The sequence below is a fragment of the Hemicordylus capensis genome, chromosome 5, assembly GCF_027244095.1.
Source record: "Hemicordylus capensis ecotype Gifberg chromosome 5, rHemCap1.1.pri, whole genome shotgun sequence".
Classification (NCBI taxonomy): domain Eukaryota; kingdom Metazoa; phylum Chordata; class Lepidosauria; order Squamata; family Cordylidae; genus Hemicordylus; species Hemicordylus capensis.
In genome coordinates, this window is record NC_069661.1 from 89,613,888 (window position 1) to 89,630,996 (window position 17,109).

Consider the following 17,109-nt stretch of genomic DNA (forward strand, 5'->3'; position numbering starts at 1 on the left):
CTCACTCTGCAAATGGCACCTTCTAATTGTTCAAAGAAGTATTTATATGTGACATCTGCATAACAATAATCAAACCACCAGAATGAATGTTGGTCTCATATTTTTGTATTAACATAACACACCTAAGGATATGTCTAGGGCCTCATATATCTTAGTTCAGTAATGTTCACAATTAGGCAGGACTGCTGGTACATCCGAAATTCTAGAACAGATGATATGTATTTGTTTACAAGCTAGAGACCCATAATGCAAGGGACAGGGGAGAATTCCAGGCCGTTCCTCAAAGCCACTCCCTGACTTCTTCTCCTTGATTCCCAGAGTTCCTGCTCTTACAAATGTCAATGAGGTCATTCTCTCAGGCAAGGAAATGGGTAGGGCCAGGTCTGCTTTTCGAAACACTGTTGCATGTTTCAAGAAGTGCCTTCTTTAATCTGAACCATCTTTCTTTACACATTTTCATGAAGGAAGGTTCAGATTAAAGAAGGTGTTCCTTGAAATATGCAACAGTCTCACTGCCATGACTGAAAATATTTGCATTAATATGCATACTTCCCACCCCCTATAAATCTGAGACCAAGCTCTCTTACTAATTTGCTCCTTAGACTTCTGTGGAACTTAAATGCTTTCAAATTTTTCCATCCACAGAAACAGGTCCTCTAAAACACATCACCTTACTATAGGTGCTATCAAGTCAAAGTTAACTACTTTTAAATCCCATTGATTCCAACTGGAAGAAATTTAAGCACTTGCCTTTAAAATCAATGGGACTTAAAAGGTCCTTGATTCCACTTGGATCCCACTCTTATTCTCTGGAGCTGTCATGCCAATAAATTCCACAAGAATGAGCAATGATATAACTGCAATACTGCTACCTGTCTATTAAAACATTCTTCTAGGCATTAAACCTTGTAGAACCTTTCAGTCAAAATATACACACACATTGGTGACAGATTAATAGACCTGGCCCATCCTGCAAATGAATAAAACCATTTCTATAAAACAAAAGTATCCAGGCCAAAAGACAACAGTGTTACTGATCCTTAAAATAATCCCCAAACTGGCAGCATGTTGGCACAGATCTTTCAATGGTAATGAGCTGTTCAAATTCTTTGTTAGTTCCTGGTCGTCACCACTGAGATTAGATCACCTTAAATGAAGATAAAACATCATATGGAGAGTATTCTATTATGTATTCGTTTCCATTTTCACCGTTGTGTCTTCTTTATCCTCTTCAGAATTATGCTTGGGCTTTTTGTTTTTAGGATCTTATATGTTAAAGTGGTACCTCCCATCTATTACCAGTAATACTCAAACTGGGCTTAATTCCTTCAAAGTGGAGGGTGACATGCATGCTGAACAGTTCCTTGGACATCTCTGCCCTGACAGAGCTGACAGCTGGCAGCTGTCATACCATCAAAGTAGATAGAAAGCACTCCTGGCCATAGGCTCAACCTGAGAAACCAGAGTGAGGCTGGGTCCAGAAGCGCTCCCAAGTTACATACCTGTTCCTTCTGTGGGAATGCAACCTCATCCAAAACAGGAAGCTCTATCATGTCCCTTGAAGTATGATCCCTTACCATGAGAACCTCCATCTTGCTTGGAGTTAGCTTCAATTTATTATCCATCATCCAGTCCATTACTGCCTCAGGGGGGTTATGCAATTTCCTGATGATGATGGTCATGAAGAAATAGATTTGGGTGTCATCAGTCTTCATCGCCCAGAGATGTAAGTTTTGGACGGTATAGAATACGTTAAATAAAATAAAAATAAAAATAAATAAATAAATCAGCATATTGATAACACCCTGCTCCAAATCTCCTGATGATCTCATCCAGCAGTTTTATGTAGATATTACAAAGCATCAGATATAGGATGGAGCCCTGAAGGACACCATACAATAACTTTCGTTTCAGAGAGCAACTATCTCCGAGCAACACCATCGGGAATCTACCAGCAATAGGAACAGAACCACTGCAAAACTGTGCCACATATTCCCAAATCCATTTTTTTCATCCATGTGGGCGTTACTTCCAATTATAGAGTCTCACTGAAAGAAAGAAAAATGCCTAAGGAAAGAAAAAATGTCTAAAAATGTCTTCCCAATTTTTGAGGAAGTACAGTCAGGGACTGTACTTCAGCAACTCCCTTCCATTCACTCTTTTGGCATATTGCCACATATACACACTTACAGGAATTCAGCACTATATGCATTCCAGCAGATGGGTCAGGATGTTATAACATGTTAATAGATGATAAGAACAGGTAGTCTCAGCAACACTTCTTGGAACCAAGATAAAAGACAGATGAATGTGGAAATATTGTGAAAAGTGCTAAATGATGTAGATTTTTCATCTGATGTTTTTTCTTCGATTTGGTTTCAGAACTAAGTAGCAGGGAGTTTCTACATCTCCAGACTTGTAGAATCAGTACCAATCTGCAGCCAATTTAGGAGTATTTCAAGGATCAGCAACACCATACATTTTGGGTGGAATGCTTTTGTTTTATGGAAATAGTTCTGCACATTTGCAAGATGAGACGAGTCTATTAAGCTGCTGCTGCTGAGGTGTGTTTATATTTTGATTGAAAGATTTTAGAAGGCATAATGCCTTCTAAAATAACACGTTACTAGTCAGGTAGCAATACTGCAGTTATATTGTCTCTCATCTCCAGTGAAATCCTGCTCTAGAGGAATTCAGTGGTAGCCCAGTTGTAACATACAGTCTTCTGCTATCACATATGGTTTGCCCCTTAGTGAATGCTGCAGTTGTATGAACAGACACACTTCCCATCAATAATCCATGGACCAGGAGAGGAAAGATTGTGTGTGTGTAAGCATCCATTAAGCTTAACAACCAAAGTAGTATCATAAAGTTTGAGATATGTTCCTTTTTCTTCTTCATCTTTTTATGCCAGCTTCTGAAAGATTAATAGGCAATTTCTGTGTTTCTGATAGTTCTACACAAAACTGCTGCTGCTGCTTCTGCTGCTGCTACTCATAGGAACATAGGCAGCTGCCACATACTGAGTCAGACCATTGGTCTAACTAGCTCAGTATTGTCTTCACAGACTGGCAGCAGCTTCTCCAAGGTTGCAGGAAGCAATCTCTCTCAGCCCTATCTTGGTGAAGCCAGGGAGGGAACTTGGAACCTTCTGCTCTTCCCAGAGCAGCTCCATCCCCTGAGGGGAATATCTTACAGTGCTCACACTTCTCGTCTCCCTTTCATATGCAACCTGGGTGGACCCTGTTTGGCTAAGGGAACCGTTCATGCTTGCTACCACAAGACCAGCTCTCCATATCATCATCATCATCATCATCATCATCATCATCATCATCATCATCCAAATATTTATATACCTCATCATAATACAAGTATTTATATACTGCTTTTCGACCAAAGTTTCCAAAGTGGTTTACATAGAGAAATAAATAAGATAAATAAATAAGATGGATCCCTGTCCCCAAAGGGCTCACAAGGAAACATAAGATAGACACCAGCAACAGTAACTGGAGGGATGCTATGCTGGGGATGGATAGGGCCAGTTTCTCTCCCCTGCTAAATAAAGAGACTCACCACTTTAAAAAGGTGCCTCTTTGCTCAGTTAACAGGGTTAATATGGTCCTTTTAGTCCTCCAGATCCCATCTCTCAGCAGAATAGGGTTGCAAATATAGTTCCCCTTTCCTCAATGCAGCCTTCCTGTTTGCTGAACCTGACTCTCTACACAAGGCAGCTTTCCTTTCTATGTCATAGGGATTGGCTATAGCTCTGCAAGGGACTTGTGGAAGGCTCATGCAAAGGAGAAAAAAATGGTCTTTGTCACCAGACCCTAGTCCAAGAAGACACAGACACCAATGTTTGTGTATAAAAACAGGCCACAACTTTATTATCCAATTATTTAATTGACTTGAGCAACGGAGAATAGGAGGGTACAAATCTCTTTAGCTAACCCCTAGCCCGCACTGTCCCTGCCCAGCTGTGACCAACTAACTACTAACTAAACCGAGTCTCAGAACGGGGTAGGCGAAAAAACCCCAACCAAGGCAAATGCGTTGGGAGCCAAAATTCCTACCTGGAACACCGGTTCTGAGCCCAGGGATGGGAGGGAGGGAAACCTCAACGCCAACTGAGGGATTGGGTGCGGAGCAACATTAGCTGCGTTCCTGGCCCCACCCCGAGAGAGGCCCTGACCAATCATGTGCCTCATGGGCCCGTGCCTAGGCGGGACTGGGACAAACTCCCTTCTTCATGGCAAAAGGCCTCGGGAGGGGCAATATTGTAAGAGCACATGGATAAACTGAGTCTGCAATGTAAACAAGCTCCTAATAGTCCGGTAGAGATATTGTACAGAGATTGATTATTTTGACACACAAATACGCTTGCTTTCAGGGAAGGAATTGTAGTTTGAAAAAGTGGTACCCTTCCACCTCTCTTCCATGAGGCACCCACAACAACATAGCTGAGACCATGACAGAGTTTGTATAAGCCACTCAGCACCCAGTTGGGTGAGAGGGAGGGAAGGCAGAAATCAGGTGACGAAGAAAAAATTAGCCATACCCTGATGATTGTTGGATGCAAACAATCCAGAACATTTTGGGAAGAAGCCATCGAACAGTTGCTCCCACAAAACTGCTCAAAACATATGCATAGTCCTCCACTAATTTACAGAAACATGGGAAGGAAGAGTAGGTGAGAAGGAAGTTTTTTTATCACAACTGACCAGCTCTATGTGTGGTGTGCTTAAAGACATAGAAAAGGTAATCCCATTGCACCCAACTGGGCGTTATGCTTTTCCAAATCAGTTGTCTCCAACCCTTTTACTGCCCTGTTCCCCATATGTAGGTAGATCTGAAGCACAGTTACTTAAAAACCCTTTAAAGTACTTGTTTTATTTTATTTAGTAATCTGTTATGTTGTGTTATTTAGAAGTTTGTTCCAGCGAGGATACCATAGAAAGTGTGAGGGACAGGGATTTGCAAGAACTGGTTCGATCCAAACCATTTAGCCACAAATGGGGGTGGTTCGATTGCAAACCAGACCACCCTTCAGGAAAGGGGGCTAGTCCAAGATTGAGCTGAACCTGGTTTGAAGGGAACCAGTTTGGGAGTCTGAGGGCTGGTGAGGGTGGCGCCAGGTGGTGGTGAGAGGCACCTTTTAATTACATCTGTAATTTGGAATGTCTGGACTAACTATATTTTTATCTTTACCTTCTAACAAAATAAAATATGTATATTTAAAAAAAGAAAAGAAAACTAGCTGGGCCAGGTGCAGAGTGTCTGCACCTCTAATGTCCATCTCTTGGGGCATCCCCCAATGCATCACACGTTTCATGTACTGTATTGTGGGATTCACAGAGGCTGGGATGAGATCAATCTGCCCTGCTCAGTGCTGCACTTCAAGCTGCACACTCCTACCAACAAAACAACAGTTGTCTGGGGGTAAGGCAAGGTTTGGGAAGCCTTCCTGCCACCCGCCCACCTGCCAAGTAGGTTGCGTGAATGGCCCCTATATGTTCTATATAATATTTACTTTAGTGTTTTTAAACGAATTTGATTTTAAAACTAATGTAAAAATAAATATATATATATATTGATTTTGTCTTTCATATCAAATTCTGGGGGGAAATGTATATATAGGATCTCTGCACGGGATGTCTTATGCTAATGGATACTAGTCTAAACTCCCAGTATCCTCGTGAAATCATCACTTATTGAGGCGGTTCCCACAATCAGTGGGAGCCGCCTGGGGAGGGTTTGTGGGGAGAGCAGGCTTAGCCCGCTCTCCCCACAGACAAGCAGTCAGACTGCTCCGGGTGGCTGCAGCGGCCGCCCACACAACTGCCGGCTCCATCACAGAGCACACAGGGCATGCTGGAGAGACCCCCGAGCCAGGAGGCTGCTTTTCAGCCTCCCAGTCAGGGGTCTCCTCGTGAGTTGCCGTGGTGCAGAGCCGCACTGTGGCAACTCATGATTGCCAAAACCGGGTTTGCGGAGCATTCGCTCCGCAAACCTGGTTTAAGCACTAGGCTACTTAAGCGGGTGATCAGCTTAAGAACCACCAGGTTTTCAGCCGAGCCCGGTGATTCTCACGATGGTAGAAAATTGGGCTAGCAGAGGCTAGCCTGATTTTCTGCCATTGTGTGAATAGCCTCATTATCTTTTCAAGCTGTTTTCTTTAAGTTGTCCTAGCTGACCTTCAATTCAAAAGTAACAAACATACAGTTCATATTTTTGATATGTTAATGCAAGTGCTATATTTCCTTTTCCTCCCAGGTTTTATTACTTTACTAGTGTTTTCAGGCCCGTTGTAATAATGGGCGCTAGCACCTTTCCCCCCCCACTTGCCTCCGTGTCCGGCCCCGCAAACAACAACTGTCGCCGCCAGCCTCCATGCCGCGGCCGGTTTCCCCGGCTGGGCAAGGGCCCCAAATTCCCCCCCTGCCCGGCTCCAGCGGCGCCGCCAGGCCTCGGCGGCAACTCCACCACCACCTCGGCCGGCTTCCCCCGCCGCCTTTTCCCCCCGCCCGGCTTCGGCAGCGCAGCCAGGCCTTGGCCATGGCTCCGCCGCCGCCTCGGCCGTGCCTCAGCCAGTTTCCCCTGCTGCCGCATACCCGGCTTTTTCGGGATGGCCGCTTCTGGCCGCCCAAGATGGCCGCCGGGTGCTGGCGGTCGTGTCTCCCTTGCTCTGTTCTGGGCATGCACGAAGCGCATGCCCAGAACAGCCCAGGGAGGCACGAACACACGCCTTGGTGTCCGTCCACGGACGGACACCAAGGCTTTTATTAGAGAGGATTACCAGATGTAGCACTGAATTCCTTAGCAAGGCACAGGTTATCAAATAGTGTTAATATTTTAAATTTACCATATAGAAATATCTTAATACCACTTAAATATATTCTCCAAATGTTTAGGTCACAATTCCACACAAGTACACTTAAGCTCATTGATTTCAAGGGACTTAAAACTTCCGACATCTCTGTCAGGTTATGGGGTCTCAGCGTCAAATTTCTTAGAAAAATTAAAGACAACTATTTCTACAGCATATGAGTATGTATTCTGAATTCCTGGGACTTGCTCCCAAACAAAATATGCATAGGAGTGTAGCTTTAGGGATTTTCACTAAGATTGCAAAAAGGTAATATAACTTTAATATGTGTTTTAAGAAGTGGTATGTTTCCCAGACTATGGGAAACACCTATATCACGCAGCAGAGATACAGGAAGATGCTGAAAGGCATCATCTCATACTGTGCGGGAGATGGCAATGGTAAACCCCTCCTGTATTCTACCAAAGACAACCACAGGGCTCTGTGGTCGCCAGGAGTCAAAATCAATTTGACGGCACACTTTACCTTTACCTTTAGAAAGGGGTTATTGGTGGGAAGGGGTTAGGTTGGGAACAAATGTAATCCAAAATAAGGGCTCGGTAAGTTCACAGGTCTGCAAGCCACCTTCACACCTACACTGACAAATGAACATGAACTGAACACTCAGCCTAGCTTCTCCTTCCTCCCGTCTCCATTTCTGGCTTCAGGGATTTCACAAAAATCCATGCATCTGGGTTGAGCTGGGTTCAGCTAGCATTCAGTTTGCTGTTCTGCTCATCTCTCAGTTTAATTCATGTTATGTTGTAAACTGCCCAGAGACATAAATCTGGGGCAGTGTACAAATATAATAGATAGATAGATAGATAGATAGATAGATAGATAGATAGATAGATAGATAGATAGACATTAAGATAACTCACAGCACGATGATACTTGTTTTAATATGAGGTCCATTTCCAGCCAGGTTTCTAACTGGTCTTGTCACATGGTACCTAAGTTCTTTTAAAAACTGTTATTCATGCAAATGAACAGTGGTGGTTCAAATGTTGGACTAGGACCGGGGAGACCTGAGTTCAAATCCCCATTCAGCCATAAAACTCACAGGGTGAATGTGGGACTGTCAGTTATCTATCAGCCCAACCTACTGCACATTTTGTCATGAAAATAAACATAACCATGTACACTACTCTGGATTCCTTAGATGAAGACTGGGATATAAACAAACATTTAAGAACATAAGAAGAGCTCTGCTGGATCAGGGCCAAGGCCCATCTAGTCCACCAGCCCATTTCACATGCTGGCCCACCAGATGCATCTGAGAGCAGGAAATTGCTGAGGGCATGCCCTCCCTCCTACTGTTACTCCCCTGCAAATGGTATTTAGAGGCATCTTGCCTCTGAGTGTAGAGGTGGCCTATAGCCATCAGACTAGTAGCCATTGATAGATGTGTCCTCCATGAATTTATCTAAACCCCTCTTAAAGCCATCCAGGCTGGTAGCTGTCACCAAATCTTGTGCAGAGAATTCCACAGGTCAATTATGCATTGTGCGAAAAAGTATCTCCTTTTGTTGGTCCTAAATTTTTTGGCCTAAATTTAAAGTCTAAGGCAAAAACCAGCTCATACGATCCATCAGCAACAGAAGACAAATTTAGAAACCATATCTAACAGAATATCAAATTGATTCATTGATTCATTTGGTTTAATTTGTACTGTTTTACTGTCTACCACTGAGAGACAAAAGTTTTGGGCAGCATATAAATATGATAGATAGATAGATAGATAGATAGATAGATAGATAGATAGATAGATAGATAGATAGATAGAATGTGGTTCACACATGTATGTGTAATACTTGTCCTTCTTTATTCACTGAATGGGTAACAGAATTCTACTAAGCAGGATTCCACTAAAAAGCATTATGGTTTAGGCGATAACCAGAGAAAAGAAGGCACTGTCCACGGTATCAGTGGTGGCCCATTTTACATGCAATTCAAGACTTGACATTGTAGTAATCAAGTACTGCATTCGAATGGTCCCTGTCCTTTCCTGAGGGGAAGTTTGAGAAGGTGGTGCTGGGGGACTTCTGCTTGATTCCTTGGCTTTTGGCCTATGGGGGTCCTGCCATTCAGTTTTGCTGTTTAACATCTACATGAAACCACTGGGAGAGATCATCAGGAGGCTTGGACTGAAATGTCATCAGCACACAAATGACAGTCAATCTCCACCTCTCTTAGTCATCAGATCCCAGGGAGGTGGTCGATGTACTGAACTGGGGACTGGAAGAGATGATTGGCTGGATGTGGGCTTGCAAACTGAGGCCAAATGCTGATGACTTGCTGTTGGTCAGTAGGAAAGGCATTTAGGAATGAGGGCGGGATTCAACTGGCTCTGGATGTGTTTGTACTCCCCTTGAAAGAGCAAGTGTGCAGCTTGAGGGAGTTGCTGGACCCAGCTCTGTTTATGGATGCTCAGGTGGAGACAGTGACCAGGGGTGCCTTTGCACGGCTTCAACTAGTGCTCCAACTGTGTCCCTTTCTTGAGAAGGCCGCAGATACCTATGCCTTAGTCGTGTCATGGTTGAATTACTGCAGTGCACTTTACATGGGGCTGTTCTTGAAGAATATTTGGAAACTTCAGTTGCTGCATATTCAGAGGCTAGGGTTCTACCTGAAACTCCTCGTTTGGAACATATTACACCTATTTTGAAAGAGCGGCACTGGCTGCCTATTCTGGATCCAGTTCAAAGTGCTGATTATTATATTAATAATAAAGCCCTTAATGGTTTGGGCCTTGGATATCTGAAGGATCACCTGCTCCCAAGGGTTTCTGTTCACCCAACAAAGTCAACAGAAGGGGCTTTGCTCCATGTGCCAGGAGTGAGGGAAGTCGATTGTTGTGCTTTTGGGACAGAGCCTTCTCTGTGGTTGCCCCCAGGCTCTGGAATACTCTCCTGGTGGGTGTCCATTCTCTATTGTGGCTGCTTTTAAAGAAGCAACTGAAAATATTTTTAATTGTTCTGCTTTTTCCCCTTGAGGGGATGCCTCTCTCCTTCCAGCTGCTCTATTTTGCTATTTTAGGGTTTTCATTTTAATATTTTAATATGATTGTATGGAATTCTATTATATTAATTTTTGTAAACTGCCTTGGGATTAATTTTATGAAAGGCGGTATATAAATAAAAAAATTAATAAAGTAATGAATATGCATGCGTGAAATGGTTCAGTGTTGAAATGAGGTTATGAAGATGAAACTGCAACCAGGATTCCACTTTTTATTTGGAGAAATAAAGGATATTGATGTGAACAGACATGCAGCGCCATCTTCATTCCCTTTTCTGTTCCATTTTTGTTCTTCTTCAAAGCTGTTTGCTTTAAATTAGAAATGTGACTAAAACCAAAGTAAAACTTTTTTTAAAACTCCACACACATGTGCAGACTTATTTATATGTGCCTCTGCAGGCTGATGCTTACTCCAATGTCTGATGCTAAATGATCCCTGAATTCACCAATTTTAAAACACTCCCACATATCCAAGTATTTGCTCTTATATTTCCTCTGCTCAACAACTTATGCTTATCTAATGGGAGAAAATGTGAATTGTATACTCTTTCTATGGAGTCATTTATTTGGTATGGCAAAGAGAGGGTTATACATCCATTCACTTGAGGTAGAATGTCTCAAATACAACTGACAGGAGTAAATTTGGTTTTTATGCAGAATCTAAACACATATTGAATACTAATGTGCCCATAAAGGACATTCTGACTACAACCATTTGTCATTTGCCAGGCTGTGTTTACAGACAGCCTGGGAAGTGCGGTAAAAGGAGAGAATCCGCTAAAAAGCCAATTTCTTTATTCCTCTTGTTTTATCACATTTCTCTCTTCTGAAAATTTAGAAATGGTGACTTGCAATTTGGAATGTGTCACATTCCCAAAATCTCTGTCTAGCTGGATGTATAATCTATAATCTAATGCCTAAAAGCAAATCATGCGAAGGCTTCTTTGCTGCTTTGGTGGCAGAGAAGCAGAACAGGAGTTATAAATAAATTAAGCATTGATGTATATGTATTAAATGTCAATGCTTATTTTTTTTATTAGAATGATCCAAATTTTTCGCATTAAATTAAATCACTTCTGGGCACCACAACCTCAAATTCTAGATATAGTCCCTGATGTGCCCTAAGTAGGCAAACCTGCATGACCAGAGAGACTGACTACTCCTACACAATTCCTAAATTAGAAATAACAATATATTGAAGATTAGCCTGCAATCCTAAACACACTTACCAGGGAGTAAGTACCTTTGAACTCTGAGCAAACATGAAGATTGTGCTGTTGGTCAGGATGTGCAAGTTTTAGAAAAATTTCACTTGTCTTATAGAAAAACTCATTTGGCTTCTCTTAAAAATTCTTGGATGACCCACTGAAGTCTGTGGACATTAGTCCTGAGTAAACAGACTTAAGATTACATTGTTTGGTAGGGATGTAAAAAACAACCCTGAGATGTTTCACTTCTCTTATAGGTAGAATCTCATTTGGTTTCTCTTGAAAGTCCTTGGATGTTTCAGTTGGGAGGAATTTTGAATTTTTATTCCTGTTTGTATTTCAGCGCAAACCCTAGGGATGTGCAGAGAGCCTCGGAAAATGTTTGATTGCCTTACAGAAACTCATTTGCTCCCCTTAAATTCAGATTCTCATGTTTCTCCTTGAGAAGAATCCTGACATTTGTTTCAAATTTAGCTTCTCTGAAATTTCAGTGTCAGACTTACCTGTTAGTGTAGACCCAGATGAGAAGTCTCTAGTTCAAAGTTCACTGGGATTTACTGATAAAAAATTGTCTAGAAGGCAATAGAAAAGAAATGAACATGTTGGAGTTATAGCGTAGTGTACTCCTGAAAACAAGTTTCCCTTTTGAGGCTGTTACTGTAGTCTTAGCACACGCTTGTAAACCTCTACAAGTGCACTTCCCCATAAAGTAGGATAGGGTGAGAAGAGACTATATTCTAATATAGACCCATGCTAACTTGGCAAAGAGGCACCTTTTAACGTGGTGATTCTCTTTATTTAACAGAGGGAGAGTAACTGGCCCTGTCCACCCCCAGCACAGTACCTCCAGTGACTGTTGCTGGTGTCTATCTTATGTTTCTTATGTCTCTTTTTAGATTGTGAGCCCTTCGGGGACAGGGTTCCATCATATTTCTTTGTTATTTCTTTGTGTAAACCTCCCTGAGCCATTTTTGGAAGGGCGGTATAGAAATCGAATGAATGAATGAATGAATGAATATGACATAAATGGCTTAAATAAATAAATATTTCCTGCCCATAGATTTCTGCCCATTTCTAGACATAAACCTTTATGTATGATTGAAATGATGTGAAAACATTTGTTGTATTTCAAATTTATTGTATTTATACAATAAATTTGAAATACAACAAATGTTTTCACATCATTTCAATCATACATAAAGGTTTATGTCTAGCCTATTCACAAATGTTCAGCACATTTATAATCTGCGAACACTGTTCAGATATGCATGCACATACAGTTGTTGATATGTTATGTTGAATGCATGTACAGCGGTATGCTTCCTATCTGTACCCTGCATTTCAGGAGGTCTATATCCAAGTACTTTTAAAATGAATGCACATAAAGTCATTCACACAAACATATACATGTGTTCAGACCCCTGGCTATATGTCCCACACAATGAGGTTATTCACACAGTCAAAAACTGTTCTACCAGGTTTTGGGGGCTATGTGTGCTTCTAATTTTTGGCTATGTGTGCTTCTAATTTTTGGTTCTCTGGAAGCAAGGTAAGAGGATAACCTGGGTAGAAGTGATTGTGTGGAAGCAAGGTAGGAGGAAAAGCTACCCAGCTCCCAAACAAGCAAAAATTGGGAGCAAACACAGCTCTCAAATCCAGGTAGAACACAGTTTTTGATTGCATGATCCATGAGAAGGGCTCCAGAGCGGGCTGTGGGGAAGGCAGGTTAAACCTACCTTCCCCGCAAATGATCCAGCATGTGTTGCTGAGCATGCTCCCCACATGACCAGATGACTGCCAAGGCAGTGGGGAGCGTCGGCGGCCGGGATGTGTCGCCCTGGCCCCAAAATACCATGATGCACAGTGCGAGTGCATGGTACACCATGGGGATCCCCACTCCCCTCCCCAAGCTCCCAGCAGTATGGCAGCCACGGCTGTCACACAAACAAAAAAATGTTTTGTAGGGTGGATATGTAGGCAGGTTTGCCACTGTGGCAGCACAGCGGCAAGCCCACCGAAGGAGCCATCATTGAAAATGAGGTTAAGGGGGCGAGCATTCCCTTAACCTCGATTCTTTTGGTCATCTGTCTGCTGAGGCTGCAAGCAGCCACAGCTAGTAGACTCATGGAGGGGAGACCCCCATGATGCACTGTGCACTCATGCAGTGCATTATTGGAGCTCTGGGGGTGGGGCAACATGGGGCGGGGCGATGTGGGGCGACACGGGGTGATGCAGGGCGACATGTCCCAAACCTTGGAGCTGCCGGCAGCAGCCAGTGCTCATGTGGGCAGGCAACCTACCTGCTCAGGGACTGCGGAATGATAGTTTGCAGGGAGTTAAGCTCTTTAGGGCTTCCTCTCCGCTAACCTGATAACTCTCTCAGCTGCTCATGAGAAAGGGCTCAGTGAATGTGATGTCACAGTGCTATTTAGCCAGTAAAATGTGGTTCTGTGCTGAATGCTAATGTTACTGCATGCAAATGGACGAAGCTTCTTGGATTACTTGTATCCAGATCTTAGCCAATTAGGGTTCACTTGGTGGATGGAATGTTATTATGTTACATGGTCAGTTTAACTTTATGTACTTACTATTGTCACTGAAAGCATATAAACACCATTCAGAATTAGGACAATATCTCCCAAATATGTAATGCATTTTGTTGCGTTTCGAAGCAATTACCAAAATATTGTAGAAAGAAGCTAGAATTCTGACATTGATTAAAATATTTCTGCAAACCTCAATTCTTTAAGCTCAGTCCTAATTAATAGATGATATGAACATTTTTTCATTGTGTCTGATGTTTTTTGTTGTTTTTTTAAGAAACAAATTATTCTGGATATTGTGTTTAATTGACCTAAAAATCTGTGAAATTTTTCTTCCATGCTGAGAGTTAGATCATATTATTGGATAAGAATTAGAGGAAAGATGTATTAGATGGTTACATTTAAATAAGGAAGCTCTATTAGCTTCTTAAGATATATTATTTGTCACTTAATTTGTACGCTATTGAAGACCAGGCCTAATAGAACAGGCCCTGAGAGAAGCCAAAACTTCTTACTATTTGCAATCTGAACAATTTGACTTTTTAAAAAATCAGATCAAAATTTTCAAATGTAAATTAATAATATCATATAGTCACGTCTACATGAGAAGGTCACCATGGTTTTTAGACCATGTTTTAATACATTGCTAGAACTGCAGGAGTAATGCCGGTGTGTGTGTGTGTGTATTTGTGATGGGGTATGTTGGATTTCATGTATATAAATTGTGGCACCCATGCACTGCCAAAGATCCTATACACCTGCCTTGGGAGAAATGAGCTGTGTGGCCTCTGTGTAGTTTAAAGGTCCTGTATGCACCGAATATTGGGTACCTGAGATTCCTGTCCTTCTGTGTCCCTGACAGAGTGGGTCACCAGTTGGGCTAATTAACCCCATGATAAATATGGAGCTATTTCAAGTTGAGCTGTGAAGAACTACCTACTCTATTGCTCAGCTAAAAGAGGGTTGGACAAAGTTGCAGCCAGAGTATAAGCTCTATCTTCTGCTGTGATGCTTTTTGCAATGTGAAGTTACATCTCTTCAGCACCAAAGATAAGCTCAGGCCCAAGACAATACAAATAAGCTGCATTTTAAAGCTACATAATCTATCTTGGATACCAGCTGAGAATAAAGATGAACATGGAAACACAATAGAGAGTGCATGTTAGCATATATTCTACCAACATGCATTGACTTCACCATTCTATGCTTCCTTTCCATTTGTACAGACAAGAAGTTATCTGGATTGAAGCTGGAATAATCTCTACAATATGCATTCACAGAGAGGTTCAGACTAAGGAAAGCACATCTAAGGCCTTTTGGTTTCTGTATGAGGTCACTATATTTTTCTCAGGTTGTACACCATGGTCACAGTCTAGGCAAAGCCAAGGGCTTTTCAGACCAATTGATTTCAATGAGATAGTTGTTAGCACATGCTTAACTCTCCCATTGAAATAAATGGCATTTAAATGTGCCTTGGTCATACTAGTGACAGACATCCAGACTAAATTACTCTGAATAATCCTGTTGAAATTAAGTACTCCTTTAATCTAACTCCTGAGCAGAATTATTGAGTATCTGGAAGTCAGCTCATGTATTTAACTGGATTTTCAGAATCTTAACAAGTTCAGTAAATCCACTCTGGCTCATTGTGGCCATTAACTACTAGAGTAACAGAAGTTTTGGTTATGCCTTTAGTAAGCATAAGATCAATACATTTGAGGCTGGGATCTGACCTCTTCTTCCTTTTTCACCCTCCTCCATAATTTTTCTTTCTTCTCCTCTCTTTGATGGGCATTATTCAAAGCTTCTTCAATGGCCCAATGATCTCATTTAAACCAAACTGATAGAAAAAAATAGTAGACCAATTTGGGACAAAACAACCACTGAACAGGGCATTCAGCTTAGCTCTTGATCTTAAACACCTTTGATGGCTTCAAACAGCAAGCTGCAGAATGTTCTAAGAAATTATAGTTTTCTCTGTGAACAGAGAATGGAAACAATGCATTTATGACTCATTAGATACCACTAGTTACAGAAATCAGGAATATGACTTTCTTTTTTACTGCTCATATCATTTATACTTTTCAGAGACAAAATGCCTTTACTCAGAGTAAATATGCAAGTTTTCATTCACTGCTTTGGTCTTCCTTGCAAGCAGCTGACAATTTGTATAGCTCTCTTCTACTACTTAGAAGAGATCATCGAGAGCATATCACAGCTCTCCTGAATGTACATATAGACCTGGTTGAGAACACATTTGCCTTTGTATTCCATGGGATATAATCATAACTCCAGATGTGTTGGGGATAGAGTTTTTTTTATTGTTTTGAACTCTATATTCTCTTTCCAAATCAAGAGTATATTTTAGAGCACCTTAAATATCATTATTCAAAGGATAAGAACAGCCCTGCTGGATCAGGCACAAGGCCCATCTAGTCCAACATCCTGTTTCACATAGTGGCCCACCAGATGCCTCTGGGGACCCCACAGGCAAGAGGTATGTGCATGCCTTCTCTCCTGCTGTTGCTCCCCTGCAACTGATATTGAGAGGCACCGTGCCTCTGAGGCTGGAGATATCCCAGTCACCAGATTAGTAGCCACTGATAGACCTGTCCACCATGAATCTGTCTAAGCCTCTTTTAAAGCTATCCAATCTGGTAGCCATCACCACATCCCATGGCAAAAAATTTCATAGATTAATTATGTGCTGTGTGAAAAAGCACTTCTACTTGTCAGTCCTAAATTTCTCAAACTTCAGTTTCATGGTGTGACCCTTGGTTCTAGTGTTGTGAGAGAGGGAGAAAAAATTCTCTCTGTCTATCCTCTCTACTCCATGCATAATTTTATATACCTCAATCATATCTCCCTTTAGTCGCCTCTTTTCCAAGGTAAAGAGCCCCAGATGTCTCATAAGGAAGGTGCTTCAGGCCCTGATCATTTTGGTTGCCCTCTTCTGCACCTTTTCCAGTTCTACAATATCCTTCTTAAGATACGGTGACCATAGCTGTACGCAGTAATCCAGATGTGGCTGCACCATAGATTTGTATAAGGGTATTATAATATTAGCATTTTTATTTTCAATCCCCTTCCTAATGATTCCTAGCATGGAATTAGCCTTTTTCACAGCTGCTGCACACTGAGACAACACTTTCAATGAGCTGTCCACCATGACCCCAAGATCTCTCTCCTGGTCAGATACTGACAGCTCAGATCCCATCAGTGTATATGTGAAGTTGGTGTTTCTTGCCCCGATGTGCATCACTTTACACTTGCTTACACTGAACCGCATTTGCCATTTTGTCACCCACTCACCCAGTTTGGAGATAACTTTTTGGAGTTCTTCACAATCCATTGTGGATTTCACTATCCTAAATAGTTTAGAGTCATCTGCAAATTTGGCCACTTTGCTGGTCACCCCAACTTCTAAAATGTTTATGAACAAGTTTAAGAGCCCTGGTCCCAGGACTGATCCCTG